Source organism: Varroa jacobsoni, unplaced genomic scaffold (assembly GCF_002532875.2).
Source record: "Varroa jacobsoni isolate VJ856 unplaced genomic scaffold, vjacob_1.0 contig00033, whole genome shotgun sequence".
In the NCBI taxonomy this organism is placed as follows: domain Eukaryota; kingdom Metazoa; phylum Arthropoda; class Arachnida; order Mesostigmata; family Varroidae; genus Varroa; species Varroa jacobsoni.
Window position 1 is genome coordinate 287,493 of NW_019214398.1, and position 21,953 is coordinate 309,445.

General features: G+C 41.6%; 1 long non-coding RNA gene across 2 annotated transcripts; it reads right to left on the bottom strand.

The window, feature by feature from the left end:
- Window positions 1–287: 287 nt before the first annotated feature.
- Window positions 288–21,947, bottom strand: LOC111270630 (uncharacterized). 2 transcript variants are annotated; one of them, XR_002686378.1, is made up of 2 exons: window positions 21,408–21,947; window positions 288–2,413 (listed from the first exon to the last, which is right to left on the bottom strand). It is a non-coding gene; the product is annotated as an uncharacterized LOC111270630 (long non-coding RNA). The 2 variants fall into 2 exon arrangements; XR_015315018.1 differs by lacking the exon at window positions 21,408–21,947 and adding an exon at window positions 4,302–4,523.
- Window positions 21,948–21,953: the final 6 nt, after the last annotated feature.

Genomic DNA, 21,953 nt, shown 5'->3' on the forward strand with positions numbered 1-21,953 from the left:
ACTATTCATTTTGTGAAAGATGAAAATAGTTGAGAAACAGGTAAAAATCTGTGATAATCCGTAGAAGTGTGCTCCCAGTGAAAACTAGAAAAAAACATCGCAAACAATTAGAATCAACTGAACGGTGAACTAAATCCAAATTGAAAATTACTGCTTGCTGAATGCTGTCAAAATAGTTTGTCGCTTTTAGGTTATTTCGTCAAATCTAAATTATCTAGACTTCTATAAATAATCATGTATGTAGAACCCAAAAAGAATCATACTCTCAGAAAGAATAAAAACATATATAGCTTGATCGTATATATATTCGTAACCATAACGTTGTTCAAAGTGCTTTATAGGCGAGAATCTAGCAAAGATCAATCAGCCGATTCTTATTATAAGTAAATATTTTCTACTTGTGTAGAAGATATAATTATTATTATGTATATATATATGTGTGCGTGTGTATTAAATCTTACTCTTTTTTTCATTCCCGACACTTAATCAAAGTTTTGTTTCCATTCGCTGACGGCGTGTTAGTATTGTTACATAGGGACGTTATCCTATCATATCGATCGCACATAAGCTTTTCTTTTTCTCTCCGCTTCCGTTATCTCTTAGCGTTCCACAATAGACGCACGTAATCAATTACTTGTTTTTCCTGCAAAAGGAAGCATAAAACCCGAGGCAAGCCTCTTTTATCCGTCGTTATTTCTGCAATTTTTCGCAGTTCGTAGATTCTCGGCCTTTTTTTTTGTTGGCAGATTTTTCCCACTCTGATCGTCATCCTCCTCACCGATATAAGTCTCACCATTTTGCCACGTTATTCGCTAGAGTAGCTACCAAACTGAGGGTGTTGTCTTCATGTGGGCGTATGGACCTAATCGGGGGCGGAGTTAGGGGCGAACTTGGACGAATTGACATGTTCCCAATATATTCGCACGCTGCTCTTGCGTAGCGTCCGCGCTCAGTAGCGGAACGAGTGAATCGCAGGCGTGGGTTTTGCTCAATATCTTGCACTGTGAAGCGTGCAGATGGAGGAAGGGGCATCGTTGGTGAGAATCATAGGCAGTGACGGGGAACAGTATTACTAACTTGTCACCAATAGTTGTTCAGCGCTGAAAGCGTTGAAAGGAAGCCTATCGGGAGCCTTGGAAAAAACATCGACGACGCGGTGAATAGCCGTTGTCGACTACTAGTAGCAGTAACTATTTCTTCTTGCGCTAAGGTAAGGAGGGCAGGAGTGTCTGTGTAGTTAACAATGGTGGGGTTCTTTGGGCAACGAGCGAACGAATGATTAGTGATCTTCGGATGTACGTTAAAAAAGTAAAGGAAGCACGATGTGTATGCAGACCAGATGGGCGTTCGATTTGCGCAATGGTTCAATTCGATGGCAAGTGGTTGCTCGCTCGTGTCTATTTTTTCGTTGAGGCGAAAAATCGAAAACAACAAGAGGGTCGTATTATCTGGTGCGTGTGACACTGCCGTCCGCTGCTGTAAAATTCGAGGCAAAATTAAAAGCGTCGCTGACATATGCTCCGTAAACACCGTACGAGAAAAACTTAACTTAAGATGTAATACGTGGGGCAAATGACTTCGACGACTCGCATCATTAACAAATGCTATATTGTTATTATTATTGTTACTATGACTATTAACATTACGAGCATGATTAGCGTCACATAGTTACGCAACAACGTGAACAATAATCCCATTCCAAACGTTGCTAATTAACATGTCGTTCATTAGTATAGTTAGAATATCTCCCTTTGGTTGTTTGTTTCCTTTGGCGAGTGATCCCTAACCGTGCACTTCGTCTTCCCTCACTGTTTTTTTTTGCTCGTCTGCTTTCACATCATTCTTCCCGTCGCCGTCGGGCAGTTCATCTCACGCATGCATATACATATGTTTTTGCGATTGTGGCTCGCAGAATGCATTGGCTAGCTGGGTAAGATTACGAGCGCTAATGAAAAAGCCTCATGTGGCAATTCTCGTTGGATCGCCGCACGTGGTCACCTATCTAGTCACTAAGCGTCCAGTCGACGACCCTAAAGTCGATAGACTGAGAGACTGAGATCCACTGGTACTTCCTTTCCATTCTGCTTCTCTCACAGGGTACGAGTGTATGCGTCCTAATTACGTACCCTATGATAATGATTATCCGCTAAACGGGACAGAGCCTCAGCGGATATCATATTGAATACTAGTAATGTTTTGTATATGAATAATAGTTTCATACAACGAAATTTATTCTGCGGTATTTGAACAGGGAGCGCTGTACAAGCGATGGTGCTTCTTAGATTATCGATGACGGCAAGTAACATGGCCAGTTCAGGTGCTTACGTTGCTGGTGATTCCAATTTGGCTTTAGGTTGATCCTCAGGCGTTCGCGGGAATACTGTTTGAGATAAACGGCCACGCAAACTGCTATCTGAAAGAGCGGAGATACCGGAAGATAAAAGCGGCAACTGTACATCTGGCGACTTTGCAGTGAGGTGCACGGGAAGTGTTTGAAAAAACTCGTTTTCTATCGCCATACGAAAACAATGCTGCAAACATTAGAAAAACGAACGACCGAGGGTCTGCTGTTTTATCAGCGGATCAACCTCGTTACAGTAACCAAAAGGCGTATCCCGCTCTGAAGTACTCGCAATCCATTTTCAACGAGTCATTAAGGCGTTTGTCTGTGGCGAAAGTTTAAAGGGTTTACGTGAGCCAGAATTTTACCATGAGAAACAACTGAATGTGTTTGAATGGCCTCAGCGAGCGAGCAAAAACGCCGTCGATGGTTTGATTTTCCGCAAAAGTCCTGTCACGCTAGTTCAAAGTGTGATAAACTAAACTATAAATTCGGGTAGACGTCGTTTGCCGATTTACCACCAATCAATTGTATAATCATTCCACATATCTTTGCAAGCCAAGACGGGCTTTCACAAAGTTTCTCCCTAAATTATAGAGGTACTGTTTCTTGCTTTGTAACTCTAACTAAAATAGAATGAGATGAGCTATTTGTGTCGAATGCCTAAAATTAAAAAAGGAGACCTATCCAGGATGTCAGATCGTAAGGTCGTCTATAGACCTTCTTCTTTTTTTCCTTCCGACCCGGCAGCTTAAACAAACAAGATCAGTTCGGACGAAACAAGCCCGAGAGAAAAAAAAGCCGCTAATCTAATCGTTTATCTGAACGGTCACTATTTACAGCTAAATTAGGCGGATTCAATTGTAGATATACGCGATCCGACTAAAGTCTGGTTAGCCTGTCGATAAAGGCCTGCAAGAAAAGATCGACAAAAAGGATCGTGTCGCATCAATTGTCTCCTGAGTTCGAATGCCGAACCACGCAAACATCGCCTTCGGTCCTACTAAAGGTTGAGAGGTTTTAAATTTCTTCTATTTTGTCCTGCTTCCCGTAGGAAAATCCATCACAGTACGATCCTGCGTAGACGTTCGGCTTATGAAATGGCACATAATAGTACGGAACAATGAGAATCCACTACGGAGTTTTATAGTTGAACAGATTTACACGTGCTATTATTCAATAATTAGTCTTCACACGTTAAAAAGTACCTAATAGTGCACTTCAGCAATACATGTATACAAATATTGAACAGTGGCATATGTACGTGCATGATATAATGTACACGCGACAAAAAAAAAGTTCGGGTAAATACGCTGAGCATCACCGACGAGAACTGTCATTTCATTTAACGGAAAAAAAAAAAAAATTATATCCGATCCGTTAATGAGTCCGTTACCATATTTGCGTATTTGCGATGTATTAATAGGACTATTCCTCAAACTATACATTGCAAATTATACAGAAATCTTTATAGATTATCAAACGAGTAAATAAATGTGCCGTCGCATCTATGCTAAACGAGAGACTCTAGAGAAAAGTCTATCTATCTATCTATCTGTGTTATTTATCACTCATTGTAAAAATGGGGGTTCCGGTTGGGGCCGGACGCGTGGGTCGATTCGTAGTTTAGGTAGTTGCTCGCGCTGTTGCTGGGCCAGAAATCGGAAATGGAACAGTTCATTCCGCTGGTTTCCATTGGTGGTTGTGATGAGAGCTCAGACAACGATAATTACAGCAGTAACTCAAAATGTCAGAGAACATTAATGAGACTTCTAGTACCAACGATGGCAATTAATAATAAAAATATAACGCCCACAGTTTCATATACGTTCGGGCCACTGGGGTGTCATCAGATTTAAATTGTTTTGGGACAGCATTTTAGAGTTAAGCATCCATTAAAAATTACAGGCTGCGACCTTTAAGTTAAATACTCAAAGACAAATAGATACGCAAAACGTACAATGAGTCCGTACATAGACGACCGAAAAAAGAGCCGCAGGGCGGTCTTGTCGTTTTTGGCGCAGCGACTTCCACTGGTTACTAGTGATAAAGCATAAATAGACGTAAACTATAAACAGACAATAGATACGATCACCATTATTCAGACGAGTGCATTCCATGGTGCTATTACAAACACTATTGGATTATGCAGACGTAAGTCAATCAACGACAACGCGCTATGCCGCAGCTGATCAGCGATTGTCCGCGCTTTTGCGGTTCATTCGCCCTCCGCCTCCTCCTTCCCCCTTTTTTTTTTGATTATTGTTGCCTGCATCGACAGAGTAGGGCAAAGCGGGATTGATCAATGCTTGCATTGCCCCAACATCGCAGCGCCTCAGCACATCCACGTGGGTAAAGCAGACGAAGTGCCAATCGTGACGCAAGGTAAGCTTGGCTAATGGAGCCACGTTTGCATAGCTGTGCTTGCGCTCGAACAAGAATTGAACGCGTCGAATGCATGTAAAAGCACCACGAATCGATTTTCAGGCGCAAACGAAACAGGCATATAGACAAGGCCATACTGTAAAAAGCACAACAGCTGTAAAACGGTGAACGGAATCGGCCATGCCATCGGTGCGAGCAAAGGCATTATCCCGGAGTCCAACGCTGGTGTCGTTGGCATTAACAGTAAACGATTATAGCAAAAAAACGTCAGCAGTTAGGCCCTGTCCTTTAGTTCTTGTCCTCGTGATGGAACTAATATCGTAGCATCGCCGGTTATAGCAAATTACGAATGGCACTGGGTTTCATCTGCACCGCGCGGAGTCTCCGTTCAGTTCAGCCGTAACAAATTCAGAGAACTGCTGATCGTGGATAATCATCGACACCGACAATAGCATCGGCGGAAACGAAGCGCTTAGTGGTAACTAAGCTTCGGTAGATGACGATGTGCGAAACATTCGAATTCTGGGCTCTCCCATAATGAAAAGACAAAATCAAGAAGTAAAACTAGAAGAAGCTGACGGCATCAGATTTACATGGGTCTTCCCGTCTATCCATTGGTTTACCCTTCACCTGCCTGCGTCTTACGTACAGTTGATAATAATAACAATGTAGTGCGCTATTATTTTGGCAGTCACATAGCAATATTGTTGTTAAACACAGGCGCTTTATTGCTTTACGTGCGGCCAGCATATATATAGTGTTCGTACGATGCTGGAACGCGTAACTGCGAAACCGGATCTTACAAACTGCAACAATATTATGGTAAATGCACAAGCCTTCGAATACGAATGTCTGCTCCAGGTAGAACAGGATGGTCTCATAGTACTGCTTGTCGCGACAGCAGATAGATGACGTCAACATCTGAGGGAAAGATTTTTTGCGAAGCAGAACAGACCCATTACTACAACAAGAACGCGCTGCTATAGTTAAATGTAGATAGTTCGCCGATTTTTCTCCGTCAGGCCGGCGCGCTTATTGGCTCTGGGCCGATTGGGCTTATTGGCTCACTCTCGGTGGTATAGTTCGGTCCGTCCCGACTAGCTCCTCGATTGACTCGAATCTGACGTGCAAGAACGTTACGAAACCGGTCACAGTTGTAAAACCATTGGATAGCAGCCTACGGCTGGCTGCCACGGCCACCGGTATTGCACCTAGTGGGATCGGCAACGTTACATATCGATTTGCAGCAAGTACCGACCAAAAAGCTACATAAAACTCAGTGGCTACAATGAAGCGGCCACAAGAAATTTCAATGAATAAGTAGAGACAATAAAAACACCATATTATTTACGTATCCGGTAGCGTACAACTAGTGTCAATGTTGTTTTCATGCTAGTAGACACTGATAAGTAGCTAATAGAAATTAAGCGTAAAACAATATCTTCGAGAAGCGAAATGAAGAAAATGTAACATTGTTATAAATTAGCCCCTTTCCTAACTCTTTGGGGCTAGGCTATAATTAACGACAGAACAACAAAACAACTTTTATGCAATATATATGTATATATGCGTTAAATATAAAAGGGACGTGGAATAGCGATTGTAGAATTGGAATAGACGTTATGTAAGCTCGTTTGTTTTTAGGTGCCGTCTCTATACGTTCGACACAAATGGGATCTGCTTATACACTAATACTTTAACGACAAATTTCACAGGATCATATTATAGGTATAATTTGATTTTATAGGTGGTTGTACATCCAGTGTATTATAATGTTTTATCATTGGTGCGGCGTCTGAACTAACACGGAGCACTGAAAGTCGACTGCTAAAATTTTTCCAGATAAGCAGGCATTTTTTTGTAAAGAGTCCTTCAGCTTGTCTTTATAGATCTTGAGTGCTGGTAAAATTTTTCTAGAGCACATAGCTACTCTATCAGAAAATATAGCTTCTATCTAATCCGACCACCCTGCTAAGGCATCACCAGCAGTAAGTGACGTGTGTTCTTCCAAATGATCACGTCAATTGCAGAACGTATGGCAAAGCAAGCTTGCTTCCTAGTCCACTATGACTATGTTGATAGCTGTACTAATGAAACACTAGATACAGCCACCTTAAAAACACTTCCGATATAAACACGATTCTAGAAGATATCTGGAGATTCTATTAACGATAATAAAAAGAAGTCAATAATTTAAGCCGACCTTTGCATTATAGCCATCAAAAAGTAGGTGCTCCCGCTAAAAACAGCCTCTAGTCTAACTTGTACTCTATGTTTTATCTTAACATGTGCGTCAGTAAAGAGGACACCTTCGTAGGAGACGTAAAGCTTTCCTTTGCTCTGAGCATTTTTCAACATCGGTAAGGTTGCTTTTTGTTGGGTGCTATTGATTTTTTTTATCAAACCCAGATATCCCCCCCCCCCCCCTTTTTTTTTGCTACAATTAGGCACAAAAAGAAAATTCGAACTAACGCCAGCGACGCCACCGAGACATCGAATCTAAATAAATGGGTTGTGTAGTCGAATTCAGCGCGATAGAACTAAGTATCGGACGCGTTAAGCAAAAACCAGCGAAAAAGAGTAACGCATACCTTCAGACAATCCCGAGCTTAATCGACGTCTCCACACCTTTCTGAATCCATAGCTCTATATACAAGAACTACCCAAAGCTAGAGTACGTGCCTGTGTAAGTATTAAGTTATTAGGTTTATCATTATTTAGGTTTGTGCCATCAGACTCGCCTGTTCACAGTATGTCTTATAGGAATAGTTCTGCGCAAAGGGTAGACGTGGTCATTTGCTAGGGCGATCCTTTCTTAGTAGCAGAAACCGCGATGTCGTAAGAGAGTAAGAAGGAGAATCGAAAATGGAGAGAAGGTAAATTTAGAAAAGGGATTTAGAAAACTAGGAATGGAACTGGCCGAACTAAAGGGAAACTAAAGGGCCTTTTACAAGGAACCAAGAAAAAAACCCGGAGTCATTTTTCTTTCATGGCCACGTTTTCTATTTTGGCGGCGAAACAAGCTCCCGCCGCTATTTTGCCTTTGAGGCAAACGTAGCAACAGCTGAAGTTTCACACAACTGGAATCTGTCGTAAGATCAGAAAAAATAATGTGCAGGCCACCGTGGTCGACGATGGCCAATGGGCTAAAATTTACGCGAGACCAGTTTTCCCTCGGTGGTTCTACACAGTTTTGGCAACTTACCCGCTTGCCCCGTTTGCTGTACAAACGTGCAAACGCGAAGAAGAATTCGAGCTTTCTATTTTCCCACCTCAAGCCAGAGCCGGAGCTTCGACATTTCAAAAACACCCGTCACCGGCAAAACCCCTTTCCCTCCATTCTCTTACGCCCGTTTCGTCCACAGCGTCTCACTCTTTCAAGTAAACTTAACCAATCGAAAGCCCAGTTTCGCACGGTTTTTTGCCTCACTTCTAAGGCTACCTCCATATCACCGGTAGCCACATTGCGTTTTACCTTGCGGGGTACACCAGAGGTATTGCTCGCTTCTTTCAGCATTTTGGCCGGGCAGACAACCCCACAGTGCGCTAGAGACAGGGAACCAACAGACGATGGTTGCATGGGTGTTACACATGATTATTTTTGTAATATTTCTTCGTGTCCCCTCTCTACATCGGCATGATTTCCTGCCAGGACTGCTTCGCTCCGTTGGTCCAGAGTGCTGGAACGGCTCAGGGCGTTCACTATCTCACATCGCGCACCCGTTGCTTTGCGTTTACCACATTCGAGCTGGCTAGGTTTTATACCATTGCTTGCAGGGGCAGTTGCTCCACACTGAGCTGACTGTTTGTTAGACCTGTTGCTTATTTATGCTTCACTGAAGATCAAATTAAACTTTTCATTTGAAGGCTAACAGATGCAACAAATTTAGCAGATCAGTTAACTGCCGATAGCAACAACGACAACACTAGATCTAGGCAAACTCCTGACATGACCTATCAGATTTACCATTCGTTTGTCGTATTGCGGAGCAGCCATCGTGTCACATAGAAGCTTGACTGCATAAATATTCTCAAAAAGATCGAAAGAAAAATCAACTTTCATAGTAGTCGCAATTTAGAGTAGGTGGCTCTTCCTCAGTGGGTGACGGTGATGGTAGGGAATTGTGCCTCCTATTTTTACGTGAACTAAGTTACCTGTTATACTTAGAGGAAAAACCATGCCACCTATACGAAACTCAAGGGTAATCGTAATAAGTACAAAAGAAAGGCTTGTTGACTTTGTTTAAAGACCGCAAATATATAAGATACCATAAGATTCATTGCGTTTGATTAACCTTTGCCATCGACCAGGATACGTACAGGTCGCTTTCGAGCGGTAGAATATCGTGTCGTTTACCTTAGAGATTGTATACATATTAGTTCGCTGTAGTACGGATAAATCGATTACGCGATCATCAGGCAATGATTTCTCTCCATTTAATGGCGGAAGAATGTAGACTGCCAAAACAATCTTTACTTCCACCGTACGTTTGAGTGTTGGAGACACAGTGGAACATAAGAATCCACGCGATGAATACGTTTCTATTTTTGGAACCAGGCCAGCGTTGTTATGGTAACAGGCTATCTTCATTTGTTCCAGGACTATTTCAGACTCTCTTGGTTAGTTTCTACTTGCTTTTCTATTTCGATGGCCATATCTTTTATGGCTAGGCCAGGCATTTCGCTTATGTCGTATTCCCTTACGGGCAGACATTCTCGTTTAATCTAACGGGTTGTGTTCTTCATGTTCTACATCCGATACTTAGGCCATTAAATATCCCACCAGACGTTTGGTTCTTTTCAACACGACACAAAGTGCGTCTACGCCCAGATTCGAACTTAGACCACCAATATCCCTAAATTTAACAGACGAAACACGTTACTCATTGCGCTACCACGAAGACTTTTCGAAAATATTGAAGATTAATTTTGGAAAAGATACGGGGAAGACTGGCGACCTTAACCTGCTAGGTAACAATACCGCAGCTGTTGAAGCCGGCCGGAACACACAGCAGTGCTACGTAAACTGTAGTGTCAAACTAGAACGACGGCAAAGACGACGAAAACAATGAGCGAATTTAACCAGACTGGTAGGCCTTAGCTTCAGCTGTAATAAGCCGCAGCCAATCGCTAGTTTCGTGTAATACGCATGTTACGGAAAAATAAGAGATACAAAAAAAAATAAAGCCAACTCATGTGTCAACACATCAGCAACAGGCCTGCGCGCCTAAACAGTGAATATGCGTTAGTGTCGTAACCGAAATACAAACACAATGGCCATTATCGCTGAGATACATCGAAGTCCAAATTGCCGTGATTACGGTCCAACACAACAACGATATAAACACTATGTTTGATCGTCAGAAGCGCTTTTTTATTTTTAACGTCACCGATTGGGCGAGTGTCTGCTAATTTAACTCTTCCACAGACAGCTGCTTCTGCTGCTGCTTCTGCTGCTGCTAACGAATATGAATTGGCCGGAGCTTCGTCCTTCTGTTCCGTTTTATTCGTAGCCTGATAAGGGAAAGCAGAAGAAGGAACTGCGAGAAAATAGAAATGACAAAACTCAGTTTGAGTGAACCGCCAGCATTAGCAGTAGCAAGAGGAGGTAGTAACAAAGATACTGCAAACACAGTAAAAATAGAAGGATTTGAAATTATTGCCTACGGGCTGAAGTACACACTTGACTTGTCGCTAACCGGTCAGCTACGGCGGCATTCGCAGGCATCGTTATGAAAGGTGATAAAAATAGAAGTTCTAAGAGAGCAGAAGTAGGTTTGTCAAGGAGGTATATAAATGTAACAATGTTACAATGTCAGTTAGAGGACGTGTAGGATAGTGCTAAGAATTTGATGAAAGGTTTTGTTGCCTGTGGCATGAAAAGGAACTAGGCAAAAGTTAAGCAAGGCCAGAGTTGAAGACCAGGGGCAACTGGACAGTACGAAGGTCGTTTTCATAGAAAGATGTACGGCAAAAATAACGAAAGCAGCGACAGCATGTGCAGTTCGTTATGTTCAAATAATGTAACAGCTGTACACTTCTTTTGTTGCCTAGCAAATAATTGTATAAAACGATAAATAAGAAATTGCCTAGAGCCTCGAGACGGTCAAAAAAAGTTTGAATACTGATGACAGACGATAAATTATTACGTAGGTGTGCATTCACTGTAAATTTTTAGAACAGATCTAAGCAAAATCGATGAGCAGCTGTAGAATGTTCATAGGTACCGATGTATATCTTTAGACGAAAAAAATAAGAAAACTTTTTACTGAATGGGATTTTAACAGTTTTAATTAATTCAATGGCGTATTATAAATGACAGATGTTGGAACTTCTCTTATTATGACCTCTGCATGAAGAAACAAGAAGCTGTGTTTATAGCGCTCCCTACATTCTACTTTTATGAATTTCACTATGAACGACGTAACCAAGGCATATTACAGTATTAGGAACGCAACTATATTAGTTGCATATCGATAATGGGTAATGGAGAGCCTGTAAAAATTCTAGTCAGATACTCTTTGTACAAGATAAGAACTTGTCAAGTTACAGAATTAACTACATAAATAAGATTTTATACTGTCAATTGCTCGGAGGAACACATCGGCCTGTCGAGGCAGGCGCTGTTACAAATGCGCTGGTTGTTTGTTACTGGCTTCCCTATATGCGCTTATATCAGCACTTCGCAGATGTCAAATTAAGCTTCACTTGCCTTTCTCCTGCCCTATTGAAGGCATTGCACAAACGACGTGGACATAGGTGACACGCGTCCGTTGCGTAAATGCCGTCCAAATACATGATTCTGTACTGGCCCTTCTTTTTTTTTTAAAGTGCCAGTAAACAAGTTCGCATCGGTGCGTATTAGGAGAATCGTTCGTCTACTTTAGACCGGTACTTCTGGCTCGCATTCCATCTGTAAACTTACAATAGCGAGCTATAGTATATAGGTATATATATAATGTTCTAGCGAGGATGGTTTTCTTTAGAACGAACACGTGTTTTTGTAGCAAACGGCTTTGTAGCATTTGCATTCTGTGTAATAAAAGGGTCTTCATGACATCAAAATATAGTTAAACATGTGCGCTATAGATATAAAAACAGTTGTTTTGTACAGTTAGTAAATAACATCATTAGCTATTTTAACATGGTCTGCTAAACTCCCTTTTACTTAAATGAGATCGATCCTATCAATTGCAGCTAGAAACCCTGTCTCAAATGTTAACAGATGCATCTGTCTCGTAACGTGCGTAGTCGAAATTGCATCGGATCAATATTACGGCCGTCTGAAGTTAAAGCTAATACCCTCGGAGCTGCGATCATTCTTGTGTAAGACTTCAGTGTTCCGCCAATTATCTGTTTGATAGCAGACGACCTAGATGGCACCGAGCATGCGCATTTGACGTTCGACTTTTGACGCCAAATGTAAGCCCGATGTTGTTTAACTAACCGTTGCAGAGTCAAATTAAAATGTATTTCTAATAAGAATTGCGTTTTTTTTGACCGATTTAACTGTAACAGAGAGACAGGAACGTTAGACGTGTGTTACAAATGAAGAACCAGAACTTGTACGAAAATTGGTTGACGTCATAATAACTGTTGCTTGTATTTCTTACAATTACAGACCTAAGTTAAAGCGCATAAAAGTTAAAAGAATGTTAACGCTAATTGACATTATGCAAATAAAGCCCGGGCCTTCGAGCCGCTTGATTACTTCTTCAGATCGTCTCATTTCCACATGTTCTTGCCCTTTCTCTCTATATTACGGATTTCTATTTGGGCGTAATTAAAAGAGCGCAGAAGAAAACAAAAAATCATTTAAGTGATGCTGGTTTTTTTAAAAAGCCAGCAAGCCGAGAGCCGACAAACGAGAAGGAGCCGTCGAGAAAATACAAAAAAAAGTCACCAATGTGTCATTGAGTCGTCCACACAAGGTACGTCGTCTTAGATCGCAAAAATACCAGTAACAGCTTACAAGGGCAAGCACATCAAGTGAAGCAAGTATAAGGGAAAAGAGGGCATTATGAAAAGGTGAGAATGATATTGATCCGTCTCTACACAGCGCTGAATGGATGGTGTGTACTGTTCTGACAGTCGAACCACTGAGTACGCTATTGCTCCAGAGATTTCGAGCGCTGCAGGAAGGTGCAGAGTTCACGTCGTCATCACCTTTCGTATACATGGACAACGCTGAGATATCCAGGAAAGAACAAGTGATGTTGACCTGAACGCAGTTTCATTTTAGTGCAATGCCCTACTCGGGAAAGGTCTAATTTCCAGCCATTCGCAAGCTGTAAAATAATAGGTTTAAATCAAGAACAGGGCTAACGGCAACATCATAGCTGCTAAAGCCAGAAAAACGCAAGAACACCAAAGGTATAAATGGATTGCTCGACTTTATGCGGCAAATACCTTTTACCATGTCCTGTGCAATTTATGGCAGTGCCTTGCTGATGGTGGTTGTACTAACGTACCACCTAGAGATTTTGATAACGACCAATTACTACAATAATCACAAGTGAATATATAGATTGGCTGGTGGATAAAACTGAAATATTGATTGGTTTAAAGTTGGAAACGTACAACTATGATGGAAACCATGGTGGCTGATAATGGTGACCCTCTGTTTTTGTGTACGAAAGACACCGTAGAGCAAATTTCTAAGAGGGGCATTTGCGTCGGGTAGGTTTGGCGGCTGTATACACATAATAATAATAATCGCAACAATTGTATGAGTCATATGCTGCGTAAACTTGGTCCCCCTTTCCAGCAGCCGAGCTAACCTTCATATTAATCTCGTCTTTTCATTATGGCTCGCTCGAAAGTGTGCCCTTAAACATGATGATGGATGGAAGGAAATCCTGACAATAAACAAGGAAAGTTGAATCTTTCCCGCGACGCAGCCTCAACCTAAACGAGTATAGCAATTCCGTTGCAAACTATGTTCGAAAAAGCACTATAGGTTTATGTACCGAGAGTCACAATAGACAGCAGGATAAATGTTACCAAATAAACGTTTTGAGCTTTTCGCTCCGAGCTGCCATTAGATGTTGTTTTAGGCGGTTGATCCCTTCCATTAAGAAACAAAACATATGTCCAGGTCCAGTTTCGTACCCATACAATTTCGCGTTGTCTGAAGTTTAGTAAATGAACACACTACTACGAAAACGTAAGGCTAAGCCTAGATAGTGAAAAGTAAGCCAAGGGCCGAAGTCTATGAGCCTGAGCCGGTACAAAAAGGTGTCACAGAATAATTTTGCTCAACTTCGAAAGAAATAGAAAGGGTTAAAAAGGTTTTCGTTTGTCGAAGCCAGCCTTTTCGTCGAACGGCGATGTCTTCAAGAAGCTAGTTGAACAATAGCAACAGTCTAGTATAGCATCTCCGTTTTCTACCAGCGGTGCTAATAAACGCGAGACTCCTTCGCTTTGCAGAGCCGTAACGTATAATATATTATTTGTAAACAGCCGTTTTTTTCCCACTACGATCGAAACACCTGCCATATACCAAAGTTGAGAAAAGTTACACCATTTGAAATAACTGTTCGCCGAAGCAGGCGACATCGACGACGGCCACGCAGAACTGAATATAGAATAAATGAGAGGACATTTATCAAGGAGCTGTCCGCAAGTCGTCTGTTTTAAAAGCGCGAAAACGAGCATTGTAAAAATCACTGTCGTTATTTCGTTATGTAGAATATAGAAAATGTATCATTATATTGTAGGAATAACTTCGATTTTTTACACAGAACTTCGGCCATAACACGTCAAAACAGGGCGCGGAGGCTGGATTTCGGGATGCGTCTATCCAGGAATGCGCACTGTAAATTGCTACCCATTCAAATCGATGTGATTTGTTGATACTTCGTATGACGCGTGCCGATTTCTCTACCTCAATATTGTTCTCTATCCAAGCTATTTTCTGTCGTTCCGCATTTTTTCTATCGGGTTTCTACCACTGAGACAGAGTGGACAATTCTGTTTTATGTGAAAGCTTAGGTAAATGTTTTCGAAATCGATTTGTTATTGTTAAGTCCATGGAGGCGTTGTTCTGTCGTAAAGAGGCGGCTTTGAGATGCGCGGATTGCCCCCTCTTCCCTTAGACGTTAAGTGAAATTATTTTTCAACATGTTTCTGTATCAATCCAAAATCCGGAACAATGGCCCTAACTTTGTGGGCAACTTCGAGACAACAAAGAGATTGCTTTAATTTTAGTTGTGCAGTGTGTCGGGCAAACAGCGATCTACTACAGTTGATTGCTAGGTTATCATTCCTCTTTTTTTTTTTTTTTTTTTTTTTGGTAGAATTAATACAGACGACGGTACATTATAGCAAACGCTATCTAACGTAACTGGTAGAATCTGCTATTTTTGGAGTTCGTTCTTTAAAATCTGCTTGTGAGCGAGCATACGCCGGCAATAAATTTCTTCTTCAGAAAATGACGTAAAAAAAACAGGACTTTTCCTTCGCTACAATTATAGCAGATCACTTATGCAACGTCGATCCCAAAGCAACGATATGTACCGATATTCAGTGTGCAGTATTAACAAATTTTAAGCATTGAGAGAAGATTAAAACCAAGCATTTATTCAGCCATTCGCTTCGCGAATAAACCGGTAGCTGAACCAATATATAAACTACCTAAAGAAAATTTGCATCTAAAAAACAGTTCCACATTTAACATTCATTGCTACTCAGAAGCAATTGTTGAATATTCAACCGTTCGGCGATATGATACGAAATGTCGTTTGTGCAAAGAAACTTCACGCGACGTCAGAACCTAGGTTCCTATCGTGTTCACGGTACTTCATTAGGCAAGCTCCATCTTCGTGTTCCGCCGGGGTTAAGTCCAACAAAAACCCTTTTGCTCCTCTTCAATAAAGCAAGAAAACCTCGTTTCATATCGCCGGGCGGCCCCCTGGAGCAATTCTGTGTTGTGAGCAGTTCCTGTGAGGAAACCCGCAATGTGTAAAGAATGAGGCGATTCTCACGGATACAAGACTCACAGGATTAACTGAGGCTCCAGTGAATCTTGCCCGATTCCTGCAGCAAAAATTCGGGAGGAAGTTGTCCGTTTTTCTGCTGCTCTGGCTGCTAATGTGAGCAAAACCAAGACCATAAAAGTTCTGACGATTATTTACTCGCCTGCCAGTATACGAAAGCACAATACACTTTTGTATATAAAAAGTCTTTGCTTCGTGCTTGCGGCTTCGCAAACATTGTCTTTAACTCCGGAACCAATGAAAAAAGACCAAGGAAATCCTGTATAGCCAGTAGATCTGTATCTGGCAAGCCCTGTAGCTGTCTGCGATGTGTAGCAAGACGACTTGTTGCCCAACGCTGTATTCCCTCCTACGTCTTCGGAACAAACGTAGTTTCACTTGGGCGTCACCCAAGCGCGGACTAGACAAATTTGCGAAAAGCGTTAATTATAGGTATTCTAACGTGAGCTTTACAGCAGTTAATCAAGTTACAACGAACACTTCCTGATTAAACGTTCGCCCGGACTTATTGTTAAACTTCACTTCAATATTGAAAGCGAGGCTTATTTCGACCAAGCAACAACAAAGTTATTCTTCAATATCGGTATCAGCAGAACGCTCGGCGACTTGACGTTCTGCTTTGCTCACCTTGCTGGTTTTCTGCACAGTTCATTGTTCTTTTTTACGTCGAATATCGAAGGGAAACTTTTTCAAGTTTAATTTATTACCGCCTCTCGATAGAGGCTGGCACTTTCTGTCCAGTTTGTCAGACACTCGCTTGCCCGCGCAACAGCGTTCAGTTCACTGTTATGTCCAGGTCTCGTTAGACATCCTGAAAAACGTAATTCTCCCACACAACTTCACACATACGAAATCGAACGGTTGTAATACGGCGAGCCGTTCTGCGTGCCCTCACCTCTTTTGCCCTTACTTCGTTTGTCCATTTTGGTCATCGTTCAGTTATAATTGCCTCTTCGGTGTCGTTCTTCATTGTGTCACTCGGACGCTTCTATTACGCGGTTATTGCCAATGTAACCAACCATTTGACCATCACGAGGTTTATGATCGTTGTACAAATACCATCTTCATTACTACCTTTCTATCATCGTCATTTATTTATAATCTAAAACAAATAAAGGTCCCTTTAGTTTGCTGCTGCCGCTGCTGCTATATCCATAGCCAGACTTCGATTTGGTTTGTTGTAAAGGATACCAAGATATATAATACATCTAAACGTAAAGGTTGTTGTTAATCATAGCTTTATCGTCCATGACTATGTCATTTATGTCTAGCAAACAACAAACGTCCTAACTTCAGCGACGAGCGGCGAAAAGTTTGACGCCAACTGTCTTTTTTCTGCGGAAGAAGTCGGTTAATTTGTGGCCCGACGGCCAAATCGCTAGCGGTTTTATTATCATATTGAGCAGGAATTATGGAGACGTTTTTATCTGCTCATGTCGTTTGTATTTGATTCGACTAGAAAACAAATGCGGAAATGAAGGTTACACATGCGCTACTACATTTGCCTGCCAATGATTCTCCTTAAACACCACAGCCGTCATACGGAAGGACGTGTATAGCGTCTGCTTGAGGTCGGATAGCAGGGGTACTATACGGAGACAACAGATAACAGCACTGCAAAACGAACGAGAGCGTGCCGTCGTTGTTTTTTCTTCGGGGACTAGCTATGCGCCAAAGAATAAGTAGTGGCCTTCAGACAGGCCGCAGTATAATACACAAAGAAAGGGAAGTAGATATGACTCTATCAGCTTCTATTACTAATTACAATAATAACAAAAACAATAACATTTAGAGGTAAATCCATAAATGGCTTACGTAAACTGATGTATATCGAGAAGGAGTCGATAAATGACCGTTCGCTCTGACTTTTTGATGAAGCAATGCAGATGTCCCAAAAGGCCGCGCAAAAGTATTAAGAGAAAGTAGAGAAAAATAGACCGAAATTGAACAAGAGATTATTTTTTACTTAATTGGCTTGCTTAGAATTCCAGCTTATGAATGTCTAGCGCAGTACATATGATGCAGTTCAGTATCATTTTGATTACTCACACCACTATCATGGTAATACGTCATGAATCACATAAAGACAGCGCGAAGGAAATAGAAAGAAAAACATTAATTGGAATTTGTACAGGGCACTTGATCAGACAGACGCCAGCAAATCCAAATGGCCCAGGCCCACTTCAATAAAAACGTGCCCGCAAAATCTCTTTAAACCTGACATCCTACGAACGGCAAATCAGTCTTCAACCTTTGCGCTTTCGTCCATAAGTAGGCTAACATGCTATGATGATTTTCATATTATTAAAATATAAGACATAATATTAACATGATAGGAATACAGGACGCGTCCATTCATATGAAGAACACGGGCGTTTGTTGTTAAGCATAGCATAGGTTCACGATACAGCACTGCCAAGTAGCTGGCAAGGGCCATAATCGAAGCCAGACCAATATTTTACTAAGGCCAAGGACTGATGCGTGCTTTTGTCAAACACATGCCTTGCCACAAATGCCCTTTTGTTATCTGCTTTTGCTGCTACATGCCCTACTATAAAATCTAGCTAAAGTTTTGGTAAGCGATATGACTGTAACTGGCTAACAAACTATTTGCAGCTATTATAGAGCAGCAAGCCACGGGCCAACGAAAAAGTGTCATCAAAAGCCACCCAGCAGTACGGAACGATGGTAAGGTCAATGCTAGGACTACTCTGATCATAGCTGTTGTAACCTTCGTTCAAGTGTACCCTATTTGCCTTTACCGGCATTTACTATTTTCGAAGCGTGCTCGCGTCGCGACGCCTCGAAGCGGCATTAAAAAAACGTAGCAGCAGCAGTAACTAAAATTGACCATCGTCGGCTGAGAATCATTGCACTGTACGCTGCAATAGATTGCATGAATGACACAATCGTACTAATGTACACACACGTATTTCATAGTTACCTATTATAGACAAGAAAAACAGTATTCGGCACCCCTGAAAAATGATCGCCATTTCGAAAAGTCACCACCATCTATAATCTTTCTTTTGACGACAACCTTCGTAACAGTGGACTCTTCACCGTACCGTAAGCAGATCTCGTCCTGCTAACGTAGATGCCATCATTCCAGCATATCCAGCTACAGGCCAAAAACAAACACAATAGGCAACAACTTCCAGGCCAGCCACGCTTGTAGCTGGCATATGTGGTAGTATAGTCCCTTGTCGGGCTTAAGCGGGTTTACAACTCTTTTTCACATAAGTCACGTAGCTTGCATGGCAGCATCACTGTCGTTATAAGACAACAGGCATAGGGTAATTTTTGGCGCTTTAGCCGTCCCATAGACAACCACTGAATACATTGAACGGTTATTCATTTTGCCAATGCCAACAGCGAACAGCCTTGTCGGATGGGTTAATTAGGTCTGCTAAAAGATATAGACACGAGTACTGCGGCGTAGACATATATATTTCGGGGTCCCTAACATGACGTAATTGATAAAGAAATACAATGGAAGAATACATATCTAGTAAATAAATCAACTATAGATATAGTATTGAACAGCTGATGACAGAAAGGCGTAAATCTTCCAACTTTATTAGGTGCGATCTGCTCTTACTTTGAAAGATTAAAAAAAAAATCGAAAGTAATATATAGTTGTGTTTGCATCTTCGACTGGAGTTCCATTAAATTGGATTACTAGGTACAATCTGACGATTGCACAAAACAGTAACTGATATAATCGTTGATCTCTACCTAATCTGCTTGCTATTTACTTTATAATTTAGGTAAGCGAATCCAGTTCCCAAACGTGGCGTTATTTATCTAGACGGCTTTGTTTTGATTGCTTTCACTAAACATCTTGTTGTTCTGCCCTTCTCCAGATATCCCCAAAAAAAAACCCGATATCGTCTGAGCAGCATCACGCTTTGTTAAAGTTTTCACCTCGAGTTTGTTTCGCCGTGACCGTCGTTGCAGAGACGTTTGCGCCATCGGCGACTATCCGTGAAAACGCGACAAACGAGGCATGAAGTGTCTCCCACCCAGACCGATCCGCGCTGGTAGCGTTGGCCCTACACGTAGGCCCATCTGCCTCCCCTGCGTGTGTTGCCATTTGTGGTGTGTATGTGTGCGAATGTGGGGCAGAGTGCGCCTTTTGCAGGCAGCGACGCCATTCTACGGGTAAACACGTTTGTACCGCTGTTTACGACCGCGACAGAAAGGCGTAGCGCGGCTAGGAAGGTAGGTGTTCCATGTGGACTCTTACATGGCAGAGACAACGGAGGGCGATAGGATGCAGTAGCAAATGTTTGATAGTAGCAGAAAATTTAATTGCTTGTTAGTTGTCAGTTGCGTGGCTGACTGATCCGTCTGTCGGACTGGTGGTCGGGACAGAAGGGCAAGAACATGATAAGAGGTTCCGTGGGTGGGTTTGAGCAGTTTCGTGCAGAGTTCAAGAGTCAAGTGTGTAAAACGTGTCAGCTAAATAGAGCCTCCGAACGAAAGGGCAAATATTTGAAGAAAATTTGCATTCCTATTTTGACTGTCTATCCAGGTTGTGCCTTTCGCTTGAGAGATGCTTTGTAGTTTGATGGTAGTCGAGTCGCGGGGTACAACAGCGAGTGGCTATGCCGGAAACGTGGAGGGACAAAATCAATCCGCTCCTCTTGTCCAAGCTTTATCATTGTTTTATAAACACGATGAGTGAACCTGGGGGGTAACCACAATGTACTCACATGGATGAGCAGATTACTGAGGGTGAGAAGGGGTGAGCAGGCGATGTGACTCTGTTGTAGAGTTATTACGAAGAGGGTGAAATAAACGACATGCTTTAATGGAACCTTGTTAATTGCAAGTGGCGCTATTTATTTGTCGGTTAAGAGGAATGGCAGCGTGACGTTTGCAAAAAAAAAAATAATTTTAAAAATATGGAGTTTGCCAAAAAACAAAAATGAAATAGGAAGGTGACTGTATATACTAATAACGGTAAATCTGATTAGTTTTTACAGAAGCAGTTTACTTTAAGGCGGACTGGAGAGACAGCTTTAATCGGCACAGAAGTGGTTCTTTGAATATGATCTTATCCACGCGTATCAATATTTAGATTATTATTAATTGTTATTATTATTATTAACAATGTATTGATTTTGGTCATTGGATTTGGTCGTTGGATTGACGAATCATAGAAGAATGGTAGTCCGCAACCGTTATGGGGTGTCTCATAGCGGTAACTACTTCCAGTAAACGCTGTTACGAACCGTTGAATCCTAGCTATGATAGCATTCATTATTTTTTTTTTTTTAATAATTGATTAATTTGCTCACGAAAACAAACATTGTTCGGTATTGCGAGCTATTTGCCACGGTAACTTTGTTGTAGGACACCGAGAATTGGCAAATCTGTCCTAGACGGTGAAACTGACGATGATAACGGCTCGTATAATGGCAATATTAATAATTGTTGGCAATATTAAAATTCTGATCGCGTATAATATACGTTATCGGCGAACGTCATCAATTCGTGTCAACGTAAATACGACGACAAAGAATACACTATATAATATAGTCTCTATTCTAGTCTAATATAGTAGTCTCTATTTATCGTTACGGATGGGTAAGTAAAAAAGATTTCAGACGGCGACAACAATCCATATTTCAGTGTCGAATATACTTATTGAAACATCGTTCGTCAAACTAGCTAACCATTAAAATCAGTTACGCTGACTAATATAGAAGCTGGGGTTTCTTCACAGCGATGTATTCAACAGGCCGCATTTATGTATATAGGATTGCAATGTATCACAGCAGATCAACTATACAGTCATAGTCAGTCACGCTTAACTATTCTATTATGACGTGCCTTTTTCACAATATCCTCCAGTCACAATGGCATAGTCGTTGTTATTATTATGAACGATGTTCTTGCTGACGCCATCTTTGTCACTGACGTTTGCTATTGATGCCGCTCACTTTAAGGTCGCCGCCAGCAGCTGGTTCTTCAGTTGTCACAAAATGGATTATCATCACCCCTCAAACCGATTTATATTACACGGCACACTTGTCGTTTTTGTGGCTTTCCTCCTGCTTATGACTCTGCGCACCTGGCAGCGGGCGTCTGTGAGTCGGTCTGTTCGCGTGCATCTACAAGTATCGTGGACAAACATGCGCGTTTCTTGGAAAAAAAAAAACGAATTTTCAACTGCTTTGACCTTATTACTATGCGTTCATCTGCACAGCAGTGATATAGGG